Source organism: Leptonychotes weddellii, chromosome 10, assembly GCF_054177405.1.
Source record: "Leptonychotes weddellii isolate Sample4059 chromosome 10, ASM5417740v2, whole genome shotgun sequence".
NCBI classification, from domain to species: Eukaryota; Metazoa; Chordata; class Mammalia; order Carnivora; family Phocidae; genus Leptonychotes; species Leptonychotes weddellii.
Window position 1 is genome coordinate 37,724,300 of NC_138378.1, and position 14,181 is coordinate 37,738,480.

Below are 14,181 nucleotides of genomic sequence, written 5' to 3' on the forward strand. Positions count from 1 at the left end.
TAACCCACCTGCTTTCCAGTTTGAAAAGCAGGACCTCAGGAGTGACCCCTCCAGAAATCATGCACATTTCAGAAGAGGAAGGAAGAGAGAGGGCAGAAGAACTTTCTGGAAATGTACAGGGTGGGTGCTTTAAGGGGAAGAGGGAGTGCATTCCTGCCTCTGTTTAAGTCTCCCAGGGCCCTGGCCTGCCCTCAGCCCGTGGGGCAGTGGGGGGCCATCTGTGTGGGCAACACCCAGGGGTCTTTGCAGGCCTGTGGGTGCTGGACAGTGGGCTGGTTTCCCCCTAAATGACCCACCTACAAACCTACATTAAACTTCCTTGCAGGCAGGCCTCACCCTCCTTCAGCAGAACGCTAAACACGCCAATTCCTAAAGAAGTGTTTTCTTTCTTTCAGGCAGGAAAACTAATGAGCTCCATCTTTGGCATGGATCAGAAAATTCCACTGTGGCGTTGGCAGAGCTTACGCCAGCACTAGAACTTTAAAGAAGCCCCACATTGAGAGCTACGAGGAACAAAGGTAAGGCTGATTGGCCTGATTTCCTTGCTCACAGTCGGGGAAAGAAAAAGGGAAAGGAGAAAGGAACAAAGTACCTGGCTGGGAGAGGTGTGTCCGGTCGGAGGGAGGTACTTTCCCGAGCCGTTCTCGGAACCATCCATCTCCGTGGGCAGCACAATGCCCTCCTTATTGCCCGTGTCCTCACGACACGGTGGCTGACTTGGAGCCTTACCCAGCACAGCGTCAGTGGCAAACATTCAGACCTGTGGCCGCCGGGCCCATCTTGGGCAGATTCCTCCAGCCACTGGGGTGGGTTCCCACTCTCAGCGGAGGTGGGAACAAGCCGTGTTTGCCTCACAGTCCCTTGTTTTTGGAAAACAGTTGGCAGATTGAACTGAATAAATACAGCATGTCGCCTACTTACCAATAAGTATTTGTTCGTTCATTCAATAAATGATTTTTGAGCACCTACTGTACTCCAGGGGCTGGAGATACAGCATGAACAAAACATAGACCCTCTACACATGAAGGTTTGGGATGGGAGGTGGACCATCAGAATTAAACAAACAGATAAAATAATTTCAGATATTAAGAACACAGGGTGGCGAGAAAGAAAATGACAGTGGGGAGGAGGCTATTTTAGAATGCTTGGGTAAAGCCTCAAGTGACATTGAAGCCAAAATCTGAATCACCCAAAGGAACCAGCTGCCAGAAGATGTGGATGCAAAAGTCTTCTAGGGAGCGAGAATAGCATGTGCAAAGGCCCTGAGACAGGAACGTGTTTGACAATTTCAGGGAATTGAGGAAAAGCTGATGAGGAAGTCATGGTAATGAGCATGGTATAAAGGCAGGAACCAGATTTATTATGAGAATCATCACATGTAACATTGTAGAGTGTGTTATAGTTTGCACAAGGCTTTGAACACACATTATCTCAATTCAATCATCCCAACATTCCTATTAACTTCCTCAGGATCACAAAACTAGGAAGTGGCAGACAGGGACTCTGACCAAGAACTCTGTTTGCACAACTCCAGAGGGCACTATCCATGAAGCAGGGGGAGCCATTCATATCATTGCTTGGAGTTTGTGCAGTGCACGGCCTGTGCCACTGTACATAGTGACCCTATGCTAGCTCAGGTCTATTTTCTCCAAATTTCTGTGCTTTTTCTGTGCTAGGGACTGTTGGGAATACAAAGAATAAAGATATTATTCTAGCCCTTGGTGAGCAAATGATGCGGTTAAAGAGAAACAATATATGAAGAGATGGTGGATGATATAAGACAGTTTTTGTTTCTGGCAAGAATATTATGAATAATTTAGTAGGGGATGCAAGATGTGAAATTGGCTTGAAGATTTAGATTGGTGGACATACAGAAAGAGAAATCCATAGGAGTCATCACACACACACACACACACACACACGCAATAAAACCTAGTGTGTTGTAGACCACCATAAGCGCTTGCCTCCAGCAATTTGTGACTAAAAAAAAAAAATGAACGTTTATTATCCTATCATATAAAAGAACCATACAGGTAAAATTTTGGCAAATCTAAGAGAAAAAGAAATCATCTATAATCTCATTAATGAAACACAACTGCTTTTCACATTTTAGTGTATTGCCTTCTGGTTTTTCCTCTTAGGCGAGCAATGTATGGGTGTGTGTGTGTGTGTGTGTGTGTTTATGACATGTATGTGAATGTATGGATATGTCATACATGTCATATATACACCTACCACAAATACACACACACACATATTCTTGCCTTTGTTGAGGTATAATTTACATGTTTTAAAATTCACACATTTTAACTGTGCAGATTGACGAGTTTTGGCAAATACAAGCACCTGAGTAATCGCCACTATGCTAAAGATCTAGAACATTCCTTTACACCACAACTTCCCTTACCCTATTAGTCACTCCCCCACCCTACCCCACGCTCTTCTCCAGGCAATCACTAAACTTATTTCTGCAGCCTTAGACTAGTTTTGCCTACTCCAGAACTTCATGGAATCAAGTGTATACTGTTGTCTCTGGCCTCTGTTGTTCAGCGTGTCTTTGAGGTTCATCACGTTAGGAGTTTGTTCCTTTTCTTTGCTGACTAATATTCCATTATAAGCATATACAAGAATTTGTTTATTCATTTGCCTGTTAACAAACATTTGGGTTGTTTCTCATTTGGGGACATCATGAATAAAGCAGCTTTGAACAATCTTGTACATCTGTGGAGGTGTTTTCATTTCTCTTGCGTAAATACCTGGGAGTGGATTTTCCGGGTCATTTAGTAGATTTGTATGTTTACAGAAAACTACCAAGCACTTTTCCAAAGTTGTACCATTTTACAACATATGGGAGTTCAGCTTACTCCACATTCTCACCAACACTTCCTAGAGCTGTTCTTTTTCATTTCCCTCATCACTAATGATGGGGAGCATTTTTTTCACAGGCAAGCATGTCCATAGTTGTAATTCTTTGTAGCCTCTGCTTTTTAAATTTACACTTAATATCACCATTCTTCTCTGTTTCCCCGTAGTCTTCATGACCATTATATTAATGGCTCCTAATCCTCTTACACAGGGATTCTCTACAATTTATTCAATCATTCCTCTATTAGACATTTAAATGATTTCCAATTTCCCACATTTCAAAGTAACTGAAATGAACACATGAATGTCTATGTTTCCCCCATATTTTCAACGGTTTCCTTTAATCACAAAAATAAGATGATCGGGCCAAAGGCATTTTTGTGGCTTTGAGAGTGTAAAATGTGAGGCGGACATTGAGGCTGCTGTCTTTGAAGACACAAGCTGAGCCCCCCGTTCTCATCTCTCAGCTCTGTGCTGAGGTCTTGGCATTGGGCCCCTTCCTGTGTGTGATCCTTTTGTCTGGAGGCAGGGCTAATGGCTGTTTGGTAGCCATGATTTTTTGAGTCCTGGGCAATGTGGAAAAGTTGATGCTATCATCGACACAATGCTCCAGTACAACAGGCTCCATTCCCCCTCTAGCCGAGTTGAAATGTGGGAAAGAAGAGGTGGGGTACCTGGTCCCCTGAGAACGATCTGTGAAGATGCCCAGCCAGGTAGTGACTGGGGCCATTCACTGGCATTTCCCCGATTTCCGTACACAAAGTGTCCGACTGAAGGGGCCAGGAACATGGTTTGAAGAGTGTTTTGATGCCATGCGAGTGTTTTCATTTGGATTGTATGTTTGTATGTAGGGGGTCTCTGGGAGGACTGACGCTGATGATGGGGAGGGGTATGTGGAAGGATTTGGGGGACCACACCACTTCAAAGGCAAGGGAGGAGTTGGATCAACCTTGCTATAGTACAAGTGTGAGGCTAGGCACAGGCATGGCATGGGCTTGGGCACCTAGGGAAGCATATTAATCCCATTAGGCCAGCAGAGACCCTCATCAACCCTTTCCAAGGATCCGACAGTCCCCCAAACCTAGCAAGAGCCATATTTTATATGGTTCCAGGTCTACCTCCATATTCCTATTTCAGGAAGAATTGTCCAGGGAGGTAGAAGCAAGAGGAATTTGCACAGCAAATCAGTCCCCTGTGGGTACCCCATTCAGGCCTGCCTATGTGGAGGAAAAGGCCTTTGGGCCAGGTTGCCAGGCCCCTTCTTCCCCCTGGCCTCCCCCTGAGAGTGTCATCTGAGCTCCTACATTTCCTCAAGGCACCCTTGATGACCCTCCAAAGGGCAACCAGCAGACACTTACCAGCAATTCCCAGAAATTCCTGATTGTACTAAAGCCACAGTATGTGTCTTTCCCCCTCTAAATGTAAACTTACCGAGGACAAAAACCATTCCTTATTCATGATGTCTTAGTCTGGGTTCCCCCCCGAAACAGACCTTGAAAGGAGGATTCAAGGATAAGTTGTTTATTTAGAGGCAATCCCAGGAAACTCTGGCAGAGGGGTCGGGCAGTGGGCCAGGAGAGGGAGGGCAGCAAGATAGGATGTGTTATCAAGCCAGTTACCACCGTGGGCAACTGAGGCTCAGTCCTGTGGACACCTCTGGAAGATGGCATAGAACATGCCTCCAAGCTGCTCCACCTGAGCGGGAGGAAGTTGGGGTATTTATCCACCAACCACTAACAGTCATTGTGGAGGAGGTTCCTGGGGAGACTTTAATCCCTGGGCTCCCAGATGCACTGCCTGCAGGCACGGGGGGCTCCAGCAGCCAGGGAAAGCCCCCAAACAAAGAGACACAAGTGCTGGCGTCTGGAAGTCAGGCCACCTTTGTGCACAGAAGTGGTAAAGCCAAGAAGCTGTGCAGGGCACAGACATGAGCTGTGCCTCCCCAACATGGCTCAGCGCTGGCGATGAACAGATCCTCAATAAAGTGGGTTGGCTGAACCCAGAGGGCTCAGCTAGCTTTGGCCCCAAAGCTATATCTTCTTTTTGTTCTCCAGCAACCCCTGACTACTGCCATCAGCGGGCCGTGTTATTTTAGGATCAAACCCAGAAGACGAACACCATTACATTTTTGAGCAATACTTTTTAAAGTGCACTTCCTGGAGCAGCAGCGGCAGGAATACCTGGAAACTTGTTAGAAATGCAGATTCTTGAGTCCTACCCCAGACTTACTGAAGTCAGGAATTCTGGGGAGCGAATCTGTATTTTAACACGTCCTCCAGGTGATTCAAAATGTACCCTAAAGCTTGAAAACCACTGTTGAGACTCTAAAATGTAGGCTAGTCTCCAAGGCAAGGCCATTTGCTCTTTGGTTAGAACGCTTTCCGCTCCCGACCTCAAGCACCAGAGAAGCAACTGGCCCCTTTTGTGGGTTTTCCTTTTCTTTGGGAGGGGGGCTTATTAAATAGGAATTGTACCTAACTACCAGTCACCTGCAGAGGGAAGCAGCGCAGGCATAAGAAACTATAGAAGGTACCCTGAGAGGCATCTGTGTCAGGTCTGACCAAGGAGAGAGGGTGGGGGAGATTTACATTTTCCTGTTTGTTTTCTGAGCTAATATTTAAATTCTTCTGTTTGCCTCTGAACAGACCAGGTGGGCAGTGGGGGAAAAGTCATGGCTCTGCCTTGAACTTTTAAATCAATCATAGAAAATGTGCAAAGGAAGAGTTAAGGGTTAGGGGACTCCCCCACCCCTTGAAGTCAATTTGTGTAGGAAAAATTGAAAGAGGCACTTGGTTCACTTGTGTTGACCCAAACGAGGCGGAGTAGGGGACACACGGCACGGGGGTCTCGGTGCCCCACCCCCCCAGGCTGATAGCCTCTAAAAGGCAGCTGCCTTTCCAGCAGTACCAGCCAGAACAGCGCTCAGCTGTATCATTTCTTCAGGAGGGGCTCCCTGTGCCCTGATACCAGCAGTGACGGCGGGCCTTGTGGGGGACCCCAGTGGTGTGACATCACAATGTGGCCCCATTCAGGATCTCAGGACTGACTTGCCCCCGCACCTAGGATATAAGCTTACCCTCCTAGGCTGGCCTGCACTTACAAGGCCACGGCAACCGAGACAAGCTGACCTGTGGCGCTGACCTGCCGGGCACTCCTGGTGAGTATTCAGACACTCTGAGAACCATGGACAGAAACACAGCTGATGGCTGGCTGGCCTAGTGCCTCAGGGTCCCTCACTCACAGCCGCAGACCCACTCTGGCGTCCAGCAGTGTGCGGGACAAGCCTGAGCCCTTTCCGGGGAAGCGGCCTCACCTGACACAGACACCCCTCTCCTGACCTTGTTGTGCGGGTTGCCATCTGCAGGAACTGATATTCTAATCACCTCCTGGGCCCAGTCTGCCACCTGCCTCAGCTCCCAGGACAAAGGTCATCTGGGTGCTTGATAGAGGCTCCAGGGCAAGGAGGCCAGGCTCTGAGATGGCGTAGCCACTAGAGAATCACTTGAGTCCACACTGGGGACAGAGGAAGCCACTGGCCCAGTGCTACCCTCACAGCAGCATGAGCAGGTGGAGAGCCTCACCGGCCGCTCTAGGGATGCTGAGACCGCCTCCCCTCGGACCATGTGCACGATGGTCTTCCTTTCGGCACACTTCGCCTTCTCTCTTGGGCTGTTTTTAAATCCAAATCCCAGTGGTGCCCAGTGTATCAAGTCTCTTCCTTCCCTCTTGGGACAGAGAGAGAGATTTGAGACCATTATGGGAAGTGGGTAGATGGGTGAGAACACCGGAAGGGCAGGCAACAGGGAAGAAGGGGTGGTGAGGGCAGGAGGCTGGCTTTTTCCCAGCTGACTCACCAGCAGTGGCTTGAGGGTGGTCTCGGGCCCAAAGGTCTTCAGCAGCCAACAGTGGGGATGGGCACCGGGGGCACCAGGAGGCAGAGCCTGCCTCCCCCACTGCCCTGTCTGCCCACTGGCTCCCCTCATGGACCATTCGCCGTCTGTAGGAACCAGCAGGTGTGCACAGGTGCAGAACAGCTCACACACAGGAGTGGTTTGTTGAGGGCCATGATTTTGAGCCTTCATTCGGAAAGGGAAGGAACAAACACTAAGCATCTACTACGTTTCAGACCCGCTATCCCTGTGATTGTTCTTAATTCCTGCCACCAGGAAGGTGAAGTAGGTATTTTCATGCTCATTTTATAGATATGGAAACTGAGAACTATGTCCTGGGTTGGGTGCCGCGTTTTAAGAGGGACATTAGCCTAGAATTTCTATACACTCCGTATGCGGACGAGCATATCCATAGATTAGAGTGCTCTGAAAATAGAATGGGCTCCTTTAGGAGGCAGTGAGAGTGCCTTTGGAAACATCCGGGCAAACTGGGTGCCTTCCGTCAGCAGGGCTGGGACAGGATCCTTGTGATCAGTCGGGAACTGAACCAAAAGCTCTTTAAAAGCTGTTCCAAATCCCAGATTGCAGGATCTGGGTCTCAAAACCTTGTTCACCTTCCATGTTTGAACCCAAATGGGTCAGGCCTTCCAGGGGGGCTGCAAACTTTGTTAGCATGGAAAACTTGGAAGGAACCATAGAGACCAGCTCCCCTAACCCGCAGGTAGGAAGCAGGCAGCCAGGCTGGTTCTGGAGGGTGATCCAAGACCACAGAGCCAATTCCCAGCATGAATACGTGTTGAAAGAATGAATGAAGGGATGACGGTGCCAGGACTGGAACCAGTCTGAATGCTGATCAAATATCCCTTAGCCCATCTCTCTCCCTCTCCCGAAACTCTTTCCTGTGAAGATTATGATTCAGCCAACACTTACTGAGCACCGACTGTATGCCAAGTGTGTTCACCAAGATGATTTCACGTAATCTGCCCTCACCCATCAGGTGGTGTCATCATCCGCATTTCTCAGATGACAATGGTTGGGTAACTGCCCCAAGGGATAGGGGACTTGGAGAGTCGCCACGACCGGTAATGACAATGAAGGTCTCGCCAACTCCAAGCAGAGCAGGCACCTCCACCTGTCGCCTCCCAGCCTATGCAGGGAAGCACTTTCTTATTTATCCTTCCCAAGGACAAACTGCTTGTGACTTGCTCAGCTGCTCAGGGGCTATTTTACCTCCTCTTCGGCCTCGTCCTGGCTGCCATTGGGCTCCCCGTGGGCCTGCCTCCTTCACCGCCTGTGCCTCTCGCCACAACAGGACAAGTTGGAGTGACTGTTTCCACACCAACAGATGTTATGCGCCAAGGAAGAAAATATGCTAATCAAAATCAGCTTTGGCTAATTGTAGCAATTTCCCTTCTGCACATTGCCCTGAAATAGTAGCCACGCTCTGTTCTTTTTTCACATCAGGGAGCCCCAAATTGGCAGCTTAAATGAGGTTGCAAAGAAGTCAGTTAAACAGGCCTTTTTGCTGCCAGTTACCATGGATGAAGCCGTGAACATGCTCTCTTGGTAAGACCCCCAGTTCAACCATTTGGAGACTTGGCACCTTGCTGTGGATAATTCAGACCCACTGTTGGGCTGCAAGAACCTCATTTAATCCCGGGGAAAAGCAGAACCTCAAGGGACATAATGAAGTGCCAAGCTCAAGAGCACATGGTCTGACCTTGAACCCTAGTTTACTCGTGGTTTGTTCTATAGCCAGCACCGGCCGATTGTGTTTTCCCCACTGAGGGAGAAATTTGCATCTGTGCGGTCCCATATGGTAGCCAGGAGTCATGTGTGGCTATTGAGTTCTGGAAACGTGGCTAGTGGGACTGAGGAACTGAATGATCAATTTTAATTTTAACGTAAGTTTGGCTTAAATAGCCTTGTGTGGCTAGTGGTCTGGGTGGCTGTAGCCCTGCCAACTTTTGTGACTTCATCTCTTGACCTCGTTCCCCTCTCTCCACCGCCCCCCCACAAGGCGGCCCCCTCCTGCTGCATTCACCAGACAGACCTTCAGCCTATGCCTCCAACAAGCCAAGTTGTTCCCTTGGGGCTTTGGCAGCATCACCCTGCCCTCTGGTCATTTTACGGTTTGCCCCTGTCCACCATCACCGCCTCAGATCAAGAGTGTTTCCTCAGAGCACCCTTCCTGACCTTGTCTGATATCGTCCCCAGCGCCACTCCCAACTGCTCCTGATTTCTCCGAAATTATCGTGTGTCTTAGTTCAGACTGCTATAACAGCGCGCCATCGACTGGTGGCTTATAAACAAGTGTATCTCACAGTTCTGGAGGCGAGAAGTCTGAGATTAGGGGCCAGCACGGACAGGTTCTGGTGAGCATCTACTTCCCAGTCATGGACAGACCTTTTCTTGTTGTCGCTTCACGTAGTGGACAGACGATTTTCTGGGGTTCCTTTTATAAGGGCACTAATCCCATTCATGAGTGTTCCACCCTAATCACCTAATGACCTAATCACCTCCAAAGGCCCACCTCCTATTACATCACTCTAGGGGTTAGGATTTCAACAGACGAATGCTGGGGGTGGGGGGCACACACATTCCACCATGGCATTGTGTTTGGCTATTTTCCTGGCTACTGCCATCTTCCTGGACAGGAACTTCAGTCCTGCAAGAGCAGGGGTGCTAGCTCTCGTGATCACTACCCCCCGGACCTGGAACAGTGCCTGGAATAGCACCTGGCAGGTGGAAAGTGCTCAGCACAGTGTCTAGAGCGAGTGAGCACCCTGCAGGAGGCAAGACAGTCACTGCCTCAGTAGGCTTTTGTTGCAGAACCCAAAACTTAGTGGTTTAATACAGCAATGATCAATTATTTCTCCCAACGCCCTGGGTCAGAAATTTGGGTAGGGCTCAGCTCCACATGGCATCAGCGAGGGTCACTCCCGCACCCTTCTAGAACTCACATGGCTTCCAGATGGCATTTCCATGCAGTTAGTCAGACTTGATGACAGCTGGCTTCTGAGGGAGGATGCAGAGCTGCCAGGCTTCTTGAGGGCCAAGCACAGTCCTGGCCCCACCACTTCACCACATTCTGTTGGTCCAGGTAAGTCCTGGGCAAGCCCAGATAAAGGGGGTGGGGGGGGAATGCCCACCTCCCAGTGGGCGGGGCATACAGGAAGGAAGGAACTGGTGGCGGCCATCTTTGCTTGCTACCACAGTCACTACCGATAACCCAATAGTGGTGCTTCTCAAACTGGATTGTGCACATGCACCATTTGACCCCTTGTTAAAATGGAGATCCTGATATAGTAAGTCTGCAGTGTGGCCTGAGATTCTGCATTCTGAACAAGCTCCCAGGAGATGCCAAGCCTTGGGTCCATGACCATTAGAACCACCAGCAAGGCTGTATTAGAGTGCATCCTGTCAGGGCTTGCTTATGTTTAGGTTTGGCCCCGGACACAACCACTGGTGCATCATTCCCCTGGGTTAAGCATTGCCCATTACCACCAGGGTCCATGTGATCAGTCCCTTCTCCCCTGGTCTCCAGGTTTGTGCCCACAAGAACCATCCCACTCCATCTCCCAGATGCTTCCCACACTTTGTTTCACCAAGCTGCACAGCTCCTTCCTCCTTTTCTCTAATATTGGATTCCCACCACACCTCTTGTGAAATTGGTGGGGTGGGGCTTTTTCAGTTACAGGCTAGAATCAAACTCAAAATAGTTTAATGGAAAAGGATTGATGGGCATGCCATGGCTTCAGGAATGGCTGGATCCAGCCCCTCAGTGATGTCAGAAAATTGTCACCATCATCAGCTCTGCCTCCCCCTAGAGATCTCTCTGGCAGGCTCCCCCAAAATGAAGGAAGAGATGACCCCTGCTTTGCAACCACACCAGGAAGAAGACACCATTTATTTCCTAATCTTTCCAGCAAAAGTACCAGAGTTCTCTCTGCTTGGTCCCACTGGAGTCCCATGTCCTCAACGAACCAATCATGGTGGCCAGGAGGATGTGTTACCTCAACAGTCAGGCCTTGGTCATAGGTATGCTCCTGGAGCCAGGTAGTGAGGCCAGCTCCACCCAGGCCACACGGAATGGGGTCAGGAAAGGTGCAAAAATCAGAAAGGAGAGAGAGCTCTTGAGAAGCCAAGAACTCCCCACAGTTCACCATGAAAACAGATGTTCTGTGATGGCTGGGGAAGCAGAGGGCAGGGGCCTTATTGATGTCAGGGAGCCCACAGCCAACCAGGCCTCTTGGCCCCCAGCACTGACTCAGAGGGGCCGAGACCTTTAGTACCAGAAAAGACTTGAAAATTAGCCAAGGCATGTTCCACAGAACACTGGCCGAAGGGATGTTAATTGATGTTACTTAAAAAGCTGTGTAGTCCAGGAAGCTTAGGAGTGGATTAGGCCAAGACGGCAGTTGCCTTGTTGTGCAGGGCCTGTCAGGGACCTTGAGTAAGCTGGAGTAAACTGAATCCTCAAGAGTAAGGGGAAGATGAAGGCTATTGTTCTTTTGAGCACACTTTGGAAAATTATCAACCTAACTCTACCTCACCCATTTTATAGATGAATCAACTGAGGCTGAGAAAGGGAACGTGATTGGGGCAAGTTAGTGTAACTCGTTAGTATGAAGCTTCTCCCCTGCTGCTATGACGTCGACAAATCTGATGCTGCATTGGAAGAGTTGCCTTGTAGCTCAGGGTGGCCTGTGCCCCAAGAGCTGGTTGTTTTCCTTCCCCCTGAAGAGTGTTCTCCTCTCCCTCAGACATCCCCTGCAATGACCCTTAGGCTTCCGTGGCATGGCCCCTGTGAGGGGCTCTAGGCTCCCCGAGTGTTGACCCCTGCCTGGGACCTGCCCCTCGCCACTGCCAGCCTGACGGGAACCACTGACCAGGCAGGAAGCCCTGTGGGTCTGGACTTAGAAAAGCACAGCCACCCGCCCAGCAAGATGGCAGCATTCTGAGGTTCCAAGGTTGGCCAGACGTGGAAGAGTAACAACAGCCAGGGCACTGGGAGTGCCAGACAGGAGGGGCCCGGGGGAGATCAGGTTCCTGGGGCCAGGCATGCACCTTAAATCCAGACAGAGATTGTGCGTCAGGGCCGCGGTGTGAGGTGGTGGTTATCACAACAGCCTCTTTGAGGACTTCTCTGGTGAGAGCACTTCATATGTGGTGCTTCTAAGCCACTCAGTGGCCCACATTTACAAACAATAGAAAGTGGCCATTGGTCAGTTGGCAGAACTCACAAGTATTCGCTCAACATGAAGGACTCAACTCCTCTCCTTGCCAAGGACACAGTTGTGGATGTGTTATTAACCTCGTTAAGCTTCAGTTTTCTTACCTGTTAAATGGGGCTAAAATGAGCTCCTGCCTCACAGCTTTGTTATGAGGATTTTACATATATACATATATATATATATATGTATATATGTATGTTTCGAGGCTTCAATGTGCTTCCATAGTAAGGACTTCTTAAGTGATGGTGGTAATGGAAATGTGGGCTCAGGTCCAGGTTCCCGGCTAGTCAGGGGCAAAGCCAAGATCAAACACAGGTCCAGCCAATGCCCTGGCTTGGCTCTTTTCTGCCCCTGCAACTCAGAGAAGCAGCACTGAGCAGACAGCAATGGCTCAGAGCCCAGGGAGTGCAAAGGGCTTTTTCAGGTCTTCCTCTGTATGAGAGGTAGATGGCATCTGTGTCTCTTTGGTCACTTCCAGGTGACTCTATCCAAAGACCAGGTGGAGAAGTCGATGTCGAGAACAGAGCCAGCACCAAGCATGACTTGGGTGGGCACCTGCCATCAGCCGTCAAGGCCCAGAAGGGAAGAGATTGGGGACCACACCCTAGTATTTTCAACCAGGAGACTGGAAACCATGTCTCCACCAGTGGATGCTTTTCTTCCCCATTAATTGAGATATAATTGACACATACTATTATATTAGTTTCAGGTGTATAACATAATGACTTAATATTTGTATATATTGCAAAATATATAGTCTAGTTACCAACCAATAACATACATAGTTACAAATTTTTAAGAACTTCTAAGATCTACTCTAAGCAACTTTCAAATATACACTTTTATTAACTATGGTCGCTATGCTGTACATTATATCCCTGTGACTTATTTATTTTATAATGGTAGGTTTGTGCCTTTTGACTCTCTTCTCCCATTTTACCCACCCCCACCCCTCACCTCTGGCAACAACCAATCTGTTCTCTGTATCTATGAGTTCAGTTTGTTTTTATTTGTTTTTTTGTGTTTTAGATTCCACATATAAGTGAAATCATATGGTATTTGTCTTTCTCTGACTTATTTAACTTAGCATAATGCCCTCGTTTCATTTGTGTTATTGCAAATGGCAAGATCTCCTTCTTTCTTATGGCTGAATAATACTCCATTTTATGTATATACCACATTTTCTCTAGCCATTCTTCTATCAGTAGACACTTAGGTTGTTTCTATGTTTTGGCTCTTGTAAATAATGGAGGTACAGATATCTTTTCGAATTAGTGTTTTCGTTTTCTTTAGATAAACAGCCAGAAGTGAAATTGCTAGGTCATGTGGTAGATCTATTTTTAATTTTTTGAGGAACCTCCATACTGTTTTCCACAGTGGCTGCATCAGTTTGCATTCCTATCAACAGTGCACAAGGGTTCCCTTTTTTCCACATCCTTGTCAATACCTGTTATTTCCAGTCTTTTTGATACTGGCCATTCTAACAGGTGTGAGGTGATATCTTATTGTGGTTTTGATTTGCATTTTCCTGATGACTGAACATCAGCAGATGCCTTTGAGATGAAAATCCCAGTGGGGACCTTTGGGAAGATGCTGGGAGTAGTGAGTGTCTGGCCACCAAGTGGGAAGATGGGAAGTGGAGACAGGAATGCTGGTTGTCTGTTTGTAGATGACCTTCATGGGGAAAATTAGAACATGTCCCCAGGAAACCACGTCCAAGTTTAAAGATGAGAAACACTCACCCAAGATGAAGGTTTTATATGAGTTGAAACTTGAACGCAAAGTTTCCTAACCTGGGGTCCCTGGTCCACAGACTTCTGAAATATGATGTCAAATTACATTTATGTGTGTGAGCTGGACATTTTTCTGGAAGGAAAGTCTATAGCAGGAGAGGCAAACTGGTGGAATGGCTTTGTTTGGTTGGGTCCACATCGTGTTACAGATATTTGAATTATTGTCTAACATTTTAAAAATGGGAGCTTGCACATAAAAATCTAGATTCTTTTGAAATAACTCACCATATCTGGTCACCTGGGACCCACATTCCTACAAGGGGACTACCTCCTTTCGTGGGGTGTGGTACAGCACTCAGCCACAGCCCACACCTTTTGTGACCTCCCTAATGAATGCCAAATGTGAGGCCTTGTTTATCTTTGCCCTCGCACTGTTTTTCCTCACTAATTTATTTT